The sequence below is a fragment of the Canis lupus genome, chromosome 13 (genome assembly GCF_003254725.2).
Source record: "Canis lupus dingo isolate Sandy chromosome 13, ASM325472v2, whole genome shotgun sequence".
In the NCBI taxonomy this organism is placed as follows: domain Eukaryota; kingdom Metazoa; phylum Chordata; class Mammalia; order Carnivora; family Canidae; genus Canis; species Canis lupus.
Genome location: NC_064255.1, coordinates 28,097,359 through 28,109,669, shown reverse-complemented (window position 1 = coordinate 28,109,669; position 12,311 = coordinate 28,097,359). Strand labels below are relative to the sequence as shown.

General features: G+C 41.6%; 2 protein-coding genes across 4 annotated transcripts in view; one reads left to right on the top strand and one right to left on the bottom strand.

Moving 5' to 3' along the window:
* The window catches only part of ADCY8 (adenylate cyclase 8), a 215,293-nt gene that overhangs the window by 53,962 nt on the left and 149,020 nt on the right, over window positions 1-12,311 (top strand). The gene's annotated exons all lie outside the window — the stretch shown is intronic.
* LOC112662531 (uncharacterized) overlaps window positions 1-12,311 on the bottom strand; it is a 112,505-nt gene that overhangs the window by 55,257 nt on the left and 44,937 nt on the right. The gene's annotated exons all lie outside the window — the stretch shown is intronic.

The window sequence follows — 12,311 nt, the reverse complement described above, 5'->3', positions numbered from 1 at the left end:
GTTTGTGAACAAGGCCATGGTTCTTGAAAACCGTTAACATTCTCATTTTTTACCATCTTTTTTTGAAACTGGGTATTGTTATTTCAAATGAATATTTTCATTATATGCCAATGCAGATTGTAGTAAGCTTATGGAAGAATCCTGAACAGGTTGAGTTCCTAATACTTCATCCTGATTCTCAGAAGAGATTACAGTACACAACAAATTTTATGGGACAGGATACTAATCCTAGGACAGGGGATGTAGTAGGGAAAGCAGAGGTTGGGTTGGGTTGAGGGCCATGAGTTTCCAGTTTGAAGAGATTGAAATGAAGTTTCTTGGACATCCTGATTGGGACGATATTATAAGGATTTTAAAAATAGTTTTGGCCCTAATTTATATGTTTCCCCATAATGAAATTGGCTTTTGAAAAATATTTGCCCCATGAAAATTGTTCATATAGTATTAAAAAGTCATGCATATCTTTGCCTCTGAAGGCCTTTTTCAAAGAGGAATAACAGGAATATATAGAAAATTGGTTATGGAATCAACATATAATCTCTTAAATTTATATGTTCTTGGGAATTCTATGTTCAATAGATATACTAGTTCTATCATCTCAGGCACTCTTAAAAATGTTACATCTGGGGATCCCTGGGTGGCGCAGCGGTTTAGCGCCTGCCCTTGGCCCAGGGCGTGATCCTGGAGACCCGGGATCGAATCCCACATCGGGCTCCCGGTGCATGGAGCCTGCTTCTCCCTCTGCCTGTGTCTCTGCCTCTCTCTCTCTCTCTCTCTCTCTCTGTGACTATCATAAATGAATTAAAAAAAATGTTACATCTGTGGATACCCACTTGTTATATTAAGCTTGATACAATAATAGTTTGTGAAATTATAAAAAAGCGCTGCATTTTCTTCATCTTAACTTGATCAAATTGACACTAAAACATGGATCTTTGAAGTGAGTAAAGCTGGCTTGGCGTGATCATGGGTGAGGCAGGTAGGTGCAACCAGCTGAAGTTCCAATCCCACTGCCATATGTCATTGCCAGGGGCACAGAGGAAACTACTGAATTTCCAGGCCTCACATGGACTTCACAGGAATCAGAAGGAGGAAATTTCTAAATGAATGTCTAGAACAATTATGCAAGCTCATAAAAGATTTATTATAGCTGTCCTGAATATCCCTGTAAAATAATTTAGAAAAATAACTTGAAATCACCTTGTGCACTCAACAGGAGTATTATCTCCCAGGACGATATGTTGTGTTCCTCCACAAAACAGAGCAGTTGCCAGCCGGGCCCATCACTCTTTCCATGGGATGCATGCCAGTTCAGAGAATACTGCTGCATTAATAATTTATTCGACTGTTTTTGATGCTCTGTTGCAAAGAGAACTGCAATTGGGGGTGAGATGTCTGGGAAGCTCAGGCTCAAATTTACTGTTTATGAAATATTAGAAATACTGAAAATGCTTGCTTTATCCTACCTATAAGACTTTCCTTCTTTTCTCATCCTTCAAGTTGAGTGTCTTGGAGTCACAGTAAGGACTATAGTCATCCCACATGGTAGAGGGACATTCCTTTGTCCTTTATAAGCTTTATTTTTATAAGCTGGTGGAAGGAGGAAGAAAAGAATCCTATACAAAGAGAAGAAAAAGTGACAGTTGGACTGTAATGTATAGTCACTGGAATTAATCCATAGCCATCTTACCTCCTAGTTGGGTCACCAAAGCCACTGAACCCTCTGCCCTGGTTCCTCAGCCCTACACGTGGAAAGATCTTTCTTTCCAGCTTTGTGTTTGCCTCAAGTAAAATAATGTGTATAAATCAATATGGAATTATAAGTCAGCAGGTGCCTGGGTAGCACAGTCATTTGAGCGACCGACTCAGGTTTCAGCTCAGGTCTGATTTCAGGGTCATGAGATCAAGCCTCACATTGGGTTCCACACTCAGCATGGATTCTGCTTCGGTTCCTCTCTAACTCTCCCTCTGCCCTGCCCCTTCTCTCTCTCTCTCTCTCTCTCTCTCTCTCTCTCTCTCTCTCTCTCCATAATAAATAAAATCTTTAACAATTTATAAGTCAGCTCATTAAAAGAAAAGCAGTCTTTGGTGCAACATTCTTTGTTCTAAATTTACAGCAAAATATGCGATAGGTTGTTACAGTCCTGTGCCCACGATTCTAATAATGTATTTATGGTATATTGACCACCTCCTGGCCCCAGAGGCAGTAGCTAAAATAGCTGGCTCTGTATCACTCAATGTTAACATTTGGTCTTGGCTTCAAGTCTCCATTGTCCCTGAGAACTTCCTAGGTGGTCAATGGGCAGAGAAGGCTTTCCAATCAGACTGCTCAGGATTTGACATCTTTGGTGAATTAGTTACTCTCTTAATGAGTTCGAGCAAGCTCTGAGCTGTGGTTTCTGCATCTGTGGCATGGGGATAATACCCTTCCTGAGGAGGCACCTTAATGAGAAGTACTATGTGTAGTACTCTTGCTGCTCAATGAAGAGTTTCTATTAGCATGATTGTGCATAATAATTTCTGTGAGTCAGCCAACATGGCTCAGTCCCAGGAGGACTCCTATGGGAACATATCATGGACTGGTTTGTCTCAGTGGAAACCCCATGTGAAAGTTACTCATTTGGTGGGAAATCGGGATGGTGGTCTGCCTTAGGATTCCAGCAGCCAGAGCTCAGCATTAGGTTCCATGTCTGTTAAAATATCACATGTCATTAACAAATCTAATCTCATTTACCTCTTATCAGAGCTAATTATAATACTGTAACTTAGAAATTCTATACCATGCAAAGGAGACACTAGAAGGTCCTAAGTGACAGCAGGTCCTTTTTCCTTGGGAAACTATCCCAGAGGACACTAAACTATATATTTTTTTATACTTACAAAATGCAGAATCAAGAGGTCTCATTCCAAAGAAACGTTCAAGTTTTGTGGGACTTTTCAAGAGCTGGCTTTTTTTTTTTATAATTTTTATTTATTTATGATAGTCAGAGAGAGAGAGAGAGAGGCAGAGACATAGACAGAGGGAGAAGCAGGCTCCATGCACCGGGAGCCCGACGTGGGATTCGATCCCGTGTCTCCAGGATCGCGCCCTGGGCCAAAGGCAGGCGCTAAACCGCTGCGCCACCCAGGGATCCCCCAAGAGCTGGCTTTAACTCATGGTAGGATACACAGGAAGTGTTTAAATGACTTAAGTTGTTCAATCATGAATTAATTTATTTGAAGATCAATTATGTGCCATGAACTTTGCTGCACATTGGAAACATAACGGTGACTAGCAGTTGGTTCCTAGTCCTTCAGAATTTACAGGTATGGAAAGGGATGGTTACACAGGTGCCTCGAGCAATAACATATGGGTGGTCAAATCTAGAAACAGGCTGATGGAAGGCTACATAAAAGAAATGATGCCTGAGTTGACATGTGAGTAGGATTTAGCTCAGTAGAGAAGCAGTGAAGAATGCCATGTAAGAATGCCACACAAACATCCTGAAAGAAGGGAGAACACAGTTTGTTGGGACAGTTATGAGCACTCCTATGATGACTTCTCCCATCATTCCTTTATTTACTCATCCATCCATTCATCCATTCATGGTGGGGTTACAGAGACCAGTTAGTCTCAGTCTGTACTCTGGATTGGGCCTGGAGGATGAGTAGAACTTTAATTATTAGAAGAGAGGGAAGAAAGAATTAGTGAAGATACTGAGGATATTATTATATATATATGATGTGATGAAGGACAGCAACATGCAGAAGTAGGCATTTTCGACACCCCCTAGCAAAGTTGTGTACTTCCTCCAATGGCATACCAATGGCATGCTCACTTTTCCGTTCAATATATATTTATTGAATGTTAACTATATGCTGATGGTGCTCGATGTGCTATGCATGCCAAAATGAAGAAAATCCATTACACCTAAGGAGCACTGAACCTCGGCCATTGCATACCTGTTACCCTGTTAGGGTAACTGACCCCTTAAGAGTAACCCATGGCTCATTCCTCCATGTAGCCCACCAAGAGTGCCTGAAAACCAGCATGGAATATATGGTTATAAAATGACTGAGATTGTCAGTGTTTAATAGTGGTTACCAATAATTTTTCCAAAGAAAGTTGCCAAGCAGTAGCTAGAGGCTAACTGGCACATGAGCCCTTCTCCTTCTTGCTTGGCAGGTCCTACAGCACAATGAGATGCTTGAGGTCTGGGGAAGGAGGTTTTTTTCTTGGATAACCTAAGGTTGCATGTGTAGGTCTCCAGTTTAGAGCAAGCAGGCAGGACAGATGAGCAAATGTTAATACTTCGTGATCAATGTTTCTTCAAACTAGGTTTTTAACAAAGCTTCTTAAAGATGGCTCTCAACATCTTTTCCTCCCATAGCAGCTGGCACAATGGCAGGCAGGAACTACTGAATGGGTCCAAATGTTGAAGTGTTTCATTTAGATAATTGACATCAAGAGGTTGAGCACATGTTGGCTCTTTCCTTTGGAGAGGCAAGGGCACTTTATCTTTAGCTGTAACTAGCCCAGCTCATGCTAAACATCTCCTAGCTGGTCTCTTGGTCTCCAGCTCCTCTTCCTCCAGTCTGTTTTCCCTTCCAAATTCTGGTCTGGTTCAGAGCCAGTATAGGATAGGGGTTAAGAGCCAAACTTTCAACTTCTGGAAGATCTGTATTTCAATCCTGTTTTCTGTGCTTTCTGGCTGTGGAAATGTAGGTAAACTACTGCCTCTGGAGACCTTGATGTTGTGGGTGTAAGATGAACATGATGATGCTGCCTTCCTCCAAGGGTGGTGAGAATTAAGGATGAACACTTATTAGCCTGAGGCAGAGGATAATTCAAGCTATATTAAAGAGGATGCTGTGATTTTAATGACATTGATGTTACTTTTCCCTGCAAGAGTGGCCACATTCCCTCCAAGATAAAATCCAAACCCCCACACAAGGCCCAATAGGCCCTCCACCTTCTAGCACCCATCATCTCTCCCCAGACTCCTCCCCCCTCCCTCTCCACTCTTGTAATATCGTAATATGACCATCAGATCCCTGAATTGCTTTTTGACTGCCTTGTACTCTGTGATTCTCCAAGCCTGGAAAACCCACCTCCCTTCTACTGTCTTCACCCCGAAAATTCCATGAGGCTTGCTTTCATCTTTCCAGGTCGAATGGAAATGCTTTGCTCCTGCTTCCAGCATGTCTTAAAGTTAACTCTGTTATAGAGCCTGTCACACTTGATGACATTTGCTAGTCTGAGTTGCTCTCTGTCCTCCACAGCCAGTATGGACCACTTAAAGGCACCTGCTCTTTCCAATTCATCTGGTTCTCTGGCATTTATCCAGCACAATGGCTGGAATATAAGATCTTCTGATTAATGTCTATTTAACTCAGTTATATTGAATTCAAACTTTGGCTCCTGGTCTTCCTTCTGCCCACATGAGGGTTATGTTGTAATAACTGTCCTATGTAAAAGTAAAGGGACCTGTGCCTCCCGTGACCCCCATTAAAAATGGTGGGGAGAGGAGTTGTATCCAATTCAGGATAGACTGGGACAGGCCTAACACATGTCTTCTACAGATTTGTTAGGACATTTTCCATCTAGAAGCTGAATCTTAGAACATCTGTCTTTGTGGAGCTGAATTCTAATTATTGTAGTTACTATAATCCCACTTGTCCCAAATGATGCAATGGCCCATGTTTATTTTAAATATTAAAATGCTTTAATTGTTTTTCTTTTAGTTTGAGAATTATTGAAACCTGCTTATGGTAATCATGGTATTTTGAGGTGTCTCAGAAGCTCTGGGAGCACTGAAATAAAGTTTCTGATGATGCCATATGTTACAGCAGCAGGAAGATTATTATTAAATGTAGCAGATGTTTTAGCTGTATTAAAGCAATTCTGCTTAACTTAAACATCTTCTTTAGACAACATTGATGTGAACTCTCGGTTTGGACAATAGTTTGGGTGAGAAAGATAGGATTCCTACTGATTTCTGAGTTAAGTTTGATTCACATTTGTGCCCTACAGAATCTAGGGAAATGTTTTTATTTATTTTTTTAAGATTTTATTAATTTATTTGAGAAAGAAAAAGAGAGAGAGCGTGCACATGAGCAGGGGGAGGCGCAGAAGGAGAAGCAGGCTCCCCACTGAGCAGGAAGCCCGATTCAGGACTCAATCCCAGGACCTTGGGATCATGAACTGAGCTGAAAGCAGACACTTAACCAATTGAGCCACCCAGGCACCCGGGAATTGTTTTTAAAGTTACAGATAGGGCAGCCCGGGTGGCTTAGCGGTTTAGCGCCGCCTTCAGCCCAGGGCCTGATCCTGGAGACCTGGGATCGAGTCCCACATCGGGCTCCCTGCATGGAGCCTGCTTCTCCCTCTGCCTCTCTCTCTCTCTCTCTCTCTCTCTCTCTCTCTCTCTCTCTCTTTGTCTATGAATAAATAAATAAAATCTTTAAAAAAATAAAGTTACAATAACTAAGTAAGGCAGAGCCTTGTCATTCATTCATTCATTCATTCACTCATTCATTCAAGGTTGAACCAAAAATTCCAGAATCTTAGAATATTTGGAATTTCTGCTCCAACTTGCTGTCTTCTCATTATATCCCAAAAAACCTCTGGAGTCTCCTATCATCGAGCCATTTTTCTACTATTTTCCATCTCTTGCATTCAAGACTATTCATGTACCTTCCATCACGCTCATCCTTATCTGTTATTAGTTTATTTCATATTAACTATTCTCTAGTGTATACTGGAATGTTCTTGGTCTCCTAAACATTGTTATTGCCTTTTTACACTCATGCCTTTGCTTCTGCTCTTCTCCCTACCTGGCCCAACACTCCTTCCATCCCTAAACCTCAGCCCTTTTTCAGAGTTCAGCTCAAATATCACCTTCTCCATAGAGACCCATTCTGTTCTCCCCAACTGCGACCTCCGTGAGTGGTGTGTGTGGGTATTTCTTTAAGGTGTTAATCTCTTTCCACATTCAGCTGTGCCCTTTGCTTTATTTTTCCTTCTCCACTGTAAATTCATTGGGGATGGAATCTATGTTTCATTTATGTGCTTCACAGTAACTCTGGATCTAGAAAGGGAGAAGCCCAAGCTGGGAAGAAGAGCAGAGACAATGAACATAGTCATGAGTGTTGTGTTTTCCCAGTAGTCTTTTTTTTTTATTATTATTAAGATTTTATTTATTTAGGGATCCCTGGGTGGCTCAGCAGTTTAGCACCTGCGTTTGGCCCAGGGTGTGATCTTGGAGGCCCGGGATCGAATCCTACATCGGGCTCTCTGCATAGAGCCTGCTTCTCCCTCTACCTGTGTCTCTGCCTCTCTCTCTCTCTCTCTGTCACTCATGAATAAAATCTTTGATTTTATTTATTTATTTGTGAGAGACACAGAGAGAGAGGCAGAGGCATAGGCAGAGGGCGAAGCAACTCCCTGAGAGGAGCCCGACGTGGGACTTAATCCCAGGACCCTGAGATCACAACCTGAGCCGAAGGCAGATGCTCAACCACTAAGCCACCCAGGCACCTTTCCCGGTAGATTTTTATGCAAAAAAAAAATTTGTGAATAAATAGATTTGGCAAATCCTCTGGGGTGTTCAGGGTCTTTGCTCTCCAAAACCAGTAGTCCAACCTCTCTTTGACAGTTAACAACTCCTCTTCCTGCATCTTCCAGGCCAGCTGCTCTTTCTTCCCTTTACATTAATGACTTCACGTCGGCAGATTTCAGCCTTGAATCTAAAAAAAATAAATGTCATTTCAAGGCATCTTCTTGATGGTCTTACTCCTGCAGGTTTCTCCACCTCCATGCTCTCCTTCTGTAAGTGTCATTTCCTTTCTTTTCATGATTTTACTTCCATTTCCCTCAGATATTTTGGGGATAAGAAGTGAAATGTTATTCCTGTCACCGTCTTCCCCCAGTATATAATGCTCTGCAACTGGGCTATCCATTTCCCTTGATATTCTAGAATATTCTGGAGCTGTGTTATTCAGAGACCACCAGCCACATAAGACTGCTGTGCAGTATGTGAGATATGGCTAGTGTGATTGAGCAATTGATTCTTAAATTTTGACTAAATTTAAAAAGCCATTGAATCACCATTTTTGCCTCTGGTCTCCCATGTGGTGATTTACCATGACTTCAGCCATCAGCTTCTGGATTGTTCCAGGTCAGTATCTCTATCACCATATTCTTTTCCTGAGCTCCAGAAGCCCCTCCTCAGTATCCTGCTGGGCAGCTTCATCTGCATGTCCCAGTGGTATCACAGGCTCAGCCTATTCAGGAGCTTCTCACCACCATCCCCCCACCAAATGTACTTTCTTCCAATATGACACATTTTTTTGACGCAATCCATCCACATCAAATGTGACAACAATTCCTTTGATGCTGTTTCCACCATATATGTGCTAACTGTCCCTGTATTTCTTTTTCTAATACCATTTAAGCCCTCCCGCACTGATTAGCTTTCTAATGGGTGCTACCCAGTTCCTAACTAGTGTGAACTCATCTATCCACCTGTAGTCACTCCACCCTGAGATTCCGCTTGAGAAAGAGGTTGTCTTCGCATTTTCTTTCTGCTCTATGAAATGGAAGACACTACCAACATATGACACCTCATGGAAATGCATGAAGCATGTGGCTAAGCTGTGGAATGACAATGGCTGCATTTCTCTACCCAGGATCACAGCTTCTTTCAGGCAGCCCTCTTCTTCAGCTACAGGATTTGCCAGGTTCCAAGAGTATTTGTAGAGTCACTCTTCCTAGCCTTCGGATGTTGTACCATCCATTGTTGGGTTCCTTAAGATTTCATTAACGTCTCCGTTACCCTTTTTGAGGTACCAATTGTGCCTTGCCAGGACCCTGAATTGCATGTTCCTTAGCTCCCTTTGCATGAGATGTCCTGTTACCACCCCTCACTACCTGTGTACGTAAGGCAGTTTAGTAGAGCTAGAAAGATGGGGGGCTCAACCACCAGCCACATGTGGCTACTAAGCACCTAAAATATGCTTTGTCTAAATTGAAATATGCTGTGAGCATAAAATACACACCAGATTTTGAAGACAATATCAAAAGCAAAAGGAATGCAAAACATGCCCTAAATAACTTTTTAATTGTTGGTTACATATTGATGACTCATCAAAATAATATTTGAGCTGTTATATTTGATCAAATAGAATATAGTATTGATGTGAATGTCCACTGTTTCTTTCTACTTTTTAAAATGTGTGCACTAAGGAATTTTAAATGTGTCTCACAATATATTGCTACTAGACAGGGCTACCCTAGATGCTCCTCACATTTCCATTATATGACTGAGCAAGTTGTTCAACCACTTTGTGCATGAGCTTTCTCATCTCTCAATTAGTAATGATAATTCCTGCCCTAACCCATGGGGATGTTCTGAGAGACAATTACATAATGCCTGAAAAAGTGTTATTTCAACTGTAAAGAACTCTACAAATGTTAAAGCTATGCCTATGAGAATCTCACCAACACCCCCTGTAGGGAGCTGATGCTCAGACTTCCCCTCTAGGAAGCTCCCTCCGCTCTTTCCAGTCATGAGATGTGATTGCCACTGAGGTTTATAGTTAGCAAAGAGTTTTCCACTTTGCCTGGTGTCACGATTAGCACCATGATTCCCTGTAAGTGCTGCTAAGATTCTGAGCAGTTGAACAGAGACTTAGTGTTAATGGCCTTGACCCTTCTAGAATAGCTGACTTCATTCAAGGTTTTCTGTTTACTTCTTGTGGGTGGAAAACCAACTCTTGCATTCCATCTGGCTGCCTGATTCTCTGTGATCTTCCCAGGACATTATTCGCATTTTTTGATGTGGTGGAAAGAGTGTGAACTTTGAAGAAAATAACTTGGATTTGATTGCTGGTTCCAACTCCACCTCTGGGTCACCTTGGGTGTGTATCAGTTAAACTCTCTGAATTTTGTATCTTTCATCCAACAGAAATGATAATCCTTATATCTAAAGGTGGCTGTGAGGAAATCCAGCATATGGGTGAAAGTTGGAGGCCACACTTCGGTTCTTGAACCTTTGGACCCCCTGGGTCATATTCTGACCTTTAATAGCAGAACACACTGTGATTCTAGTAACTATAGTTTTTCCTCTTGCTGTTTGTTATCTTACCCATATTTTCCATCCCTGGGCAGTACTAATTTTAAATACTCCTCCTATTCAAAGAGAGGCTATCACCCTACACTCATTTGCATACAATTAACATTTTCAAAGGTAGTTCAGATAGAAGGAATCCATCACCATCACTGCCCTTAATACCTTTAATCCTGCCTAGAGAAGATGAGGAGCAGCCAGAGAGCCAAATGGGCCTCTTTTATCTCACAAACCCGTCTAGGGAATTTTGACTAAAGAAATTGAAATTGGAAACCTGACACAGCCCAACTATAAAATGCCAAAGGGAGGGCATGCTCGGTTGCCTGGATATAGTTGAAGGCGCATCTCAAAAGTGGTAGTAGAATAGAGCAGAGGAAAATAGAATAAGTGTTTTTAAAAAACGATTCATGCCTAGAATAGCTTATTTCAGCTGGATTTGAGTACAGGTCCATTGATGGGAATTCTGTATCATCTGTTTTGTATAAACCACAGGCAAAATGGATCCACCATAAAAGAAAACAGATAATTTAAAAATACTTTTAAGCAATCTGAGTACAGGGCCATTCTAGAATCGTTTGTGTTTGTTTTTAGTCTTTTGCAAATGTCTTGCCTCCCCTAATTTGAGAGCAATATTTTAGAAGGAAACTGAGTATTTCAAAGTGTTCAATTTCTTTTTCATAGAAACAAGCGCTTGTTTTCTTTCCACGCTAATATTTTGTTGTTTACACTATACTCAATTTAATTTGATGATAGCAATAGCAAGTACAACTAATATAAACAGATTTGTGAATAAACACTACTGCCTGTTCTTTAAGATAGGACATAAGTGAGGGAGCAGACATGGGTGGGTGGTGGATAGCCAGGGCCCCCAAATTATGAACATATTGGAAGCCTCCATGAATCAGTTAAGTGAAGATCTACTATAACACAATGACATTTTAAAAATTTATTTATAAAAAATCAAAAGAATCCAAACTGATCTTTTAAAAATATTGAAACTACTTTTGATTAGCAAGCAAAGTCTACAAAGTTGAGACAGGCTGGTCTCAAGGCAAGAAGAAACACAGAGACAGAGAGGAGAGACCTCTGGGGGAAGGGGCAAGTGCAAAAGGAGGCAGAGACTGGAATTGACAGATGTAGGACTCCATATAGACTTGAGATTGGAGAGATGCACAAGCCAAGGAGCACTAAGGACTGCCACCAGAAGCTAGGGGAGCAACATGGGGCAGTCTTTCCCTCAAAGTTCCTGGAAGGAGCCAACCTGCCTACACCTTGATCCCAGGCTTCTGACCTCTAGAACACTGAGAGAATAAATTGCTGCTGTTTTAAGCCACCTGATTTTGTGGTGATTAAGAATCTGATGCAAATTTCCACTGCCTTTAGAATCCAGTCCATTTCTTACCCTGCTCTTCACCTTAAACATTACCTGGATAGAGTTAGCAGCAACTAGTCTTATATAATATTTACTGTGTGGTCCATGCTGTATTATGATGCTCTTTACATATATAGGTGACCCATCTTGGGCAACACGGTGGGTCCATTATACGTGGATTTTTTTCAATAAATGCAGTACAGTACTATAAATGCATTTTCTCTTCCTTATGACTTTTTTTTAAGATTTTTTATTTATTTGAGAGAGAGAGTGCACAAGCAGGGGGAGCAAGGCAGAGGGAGAGGGAGAAGCAGGCACCCTGCTGAGCAGGGAGCTCAAAGCAGGGCTCAATCCTAGGACCCTGGTATCATGACCAGAACTGAAGACAGATATTAATCAACTGACCCAGGCGTCCTGGAAAATTTATTTCCGAGAAAACACCTACAGTGTTTATAGGCAACTTAGTTGCTGCGTGACAGTAGAGTCAGACAGACCTGGTTTTGAATCTCAGCTTTTCACCTCAGTAACTGTGTAAACTTGAACAAGAATGCCACTTGATGTGCCTTTTCCTTATCTGTTAAATTGGAATAATCTGATGTACTTCACTGACTATCGTGAGATTTACTTGAAATAAATGCTTGTGGCATGACTGAGGAACAGGCACCCATGGGTCCTCATTTCCCCAGCCCCATGTCACGACTAAGTGTTCCAAAGTGCAGGCTTCTTGTTTCCGTGACAGAGCTAATGGAGTGGAGCCATTGGGAAGTCCGCACATCTTGGAATCCCCACAGGCTGTATGTTCTTTGGGGCCAGAGTCTGATTCATCTTTC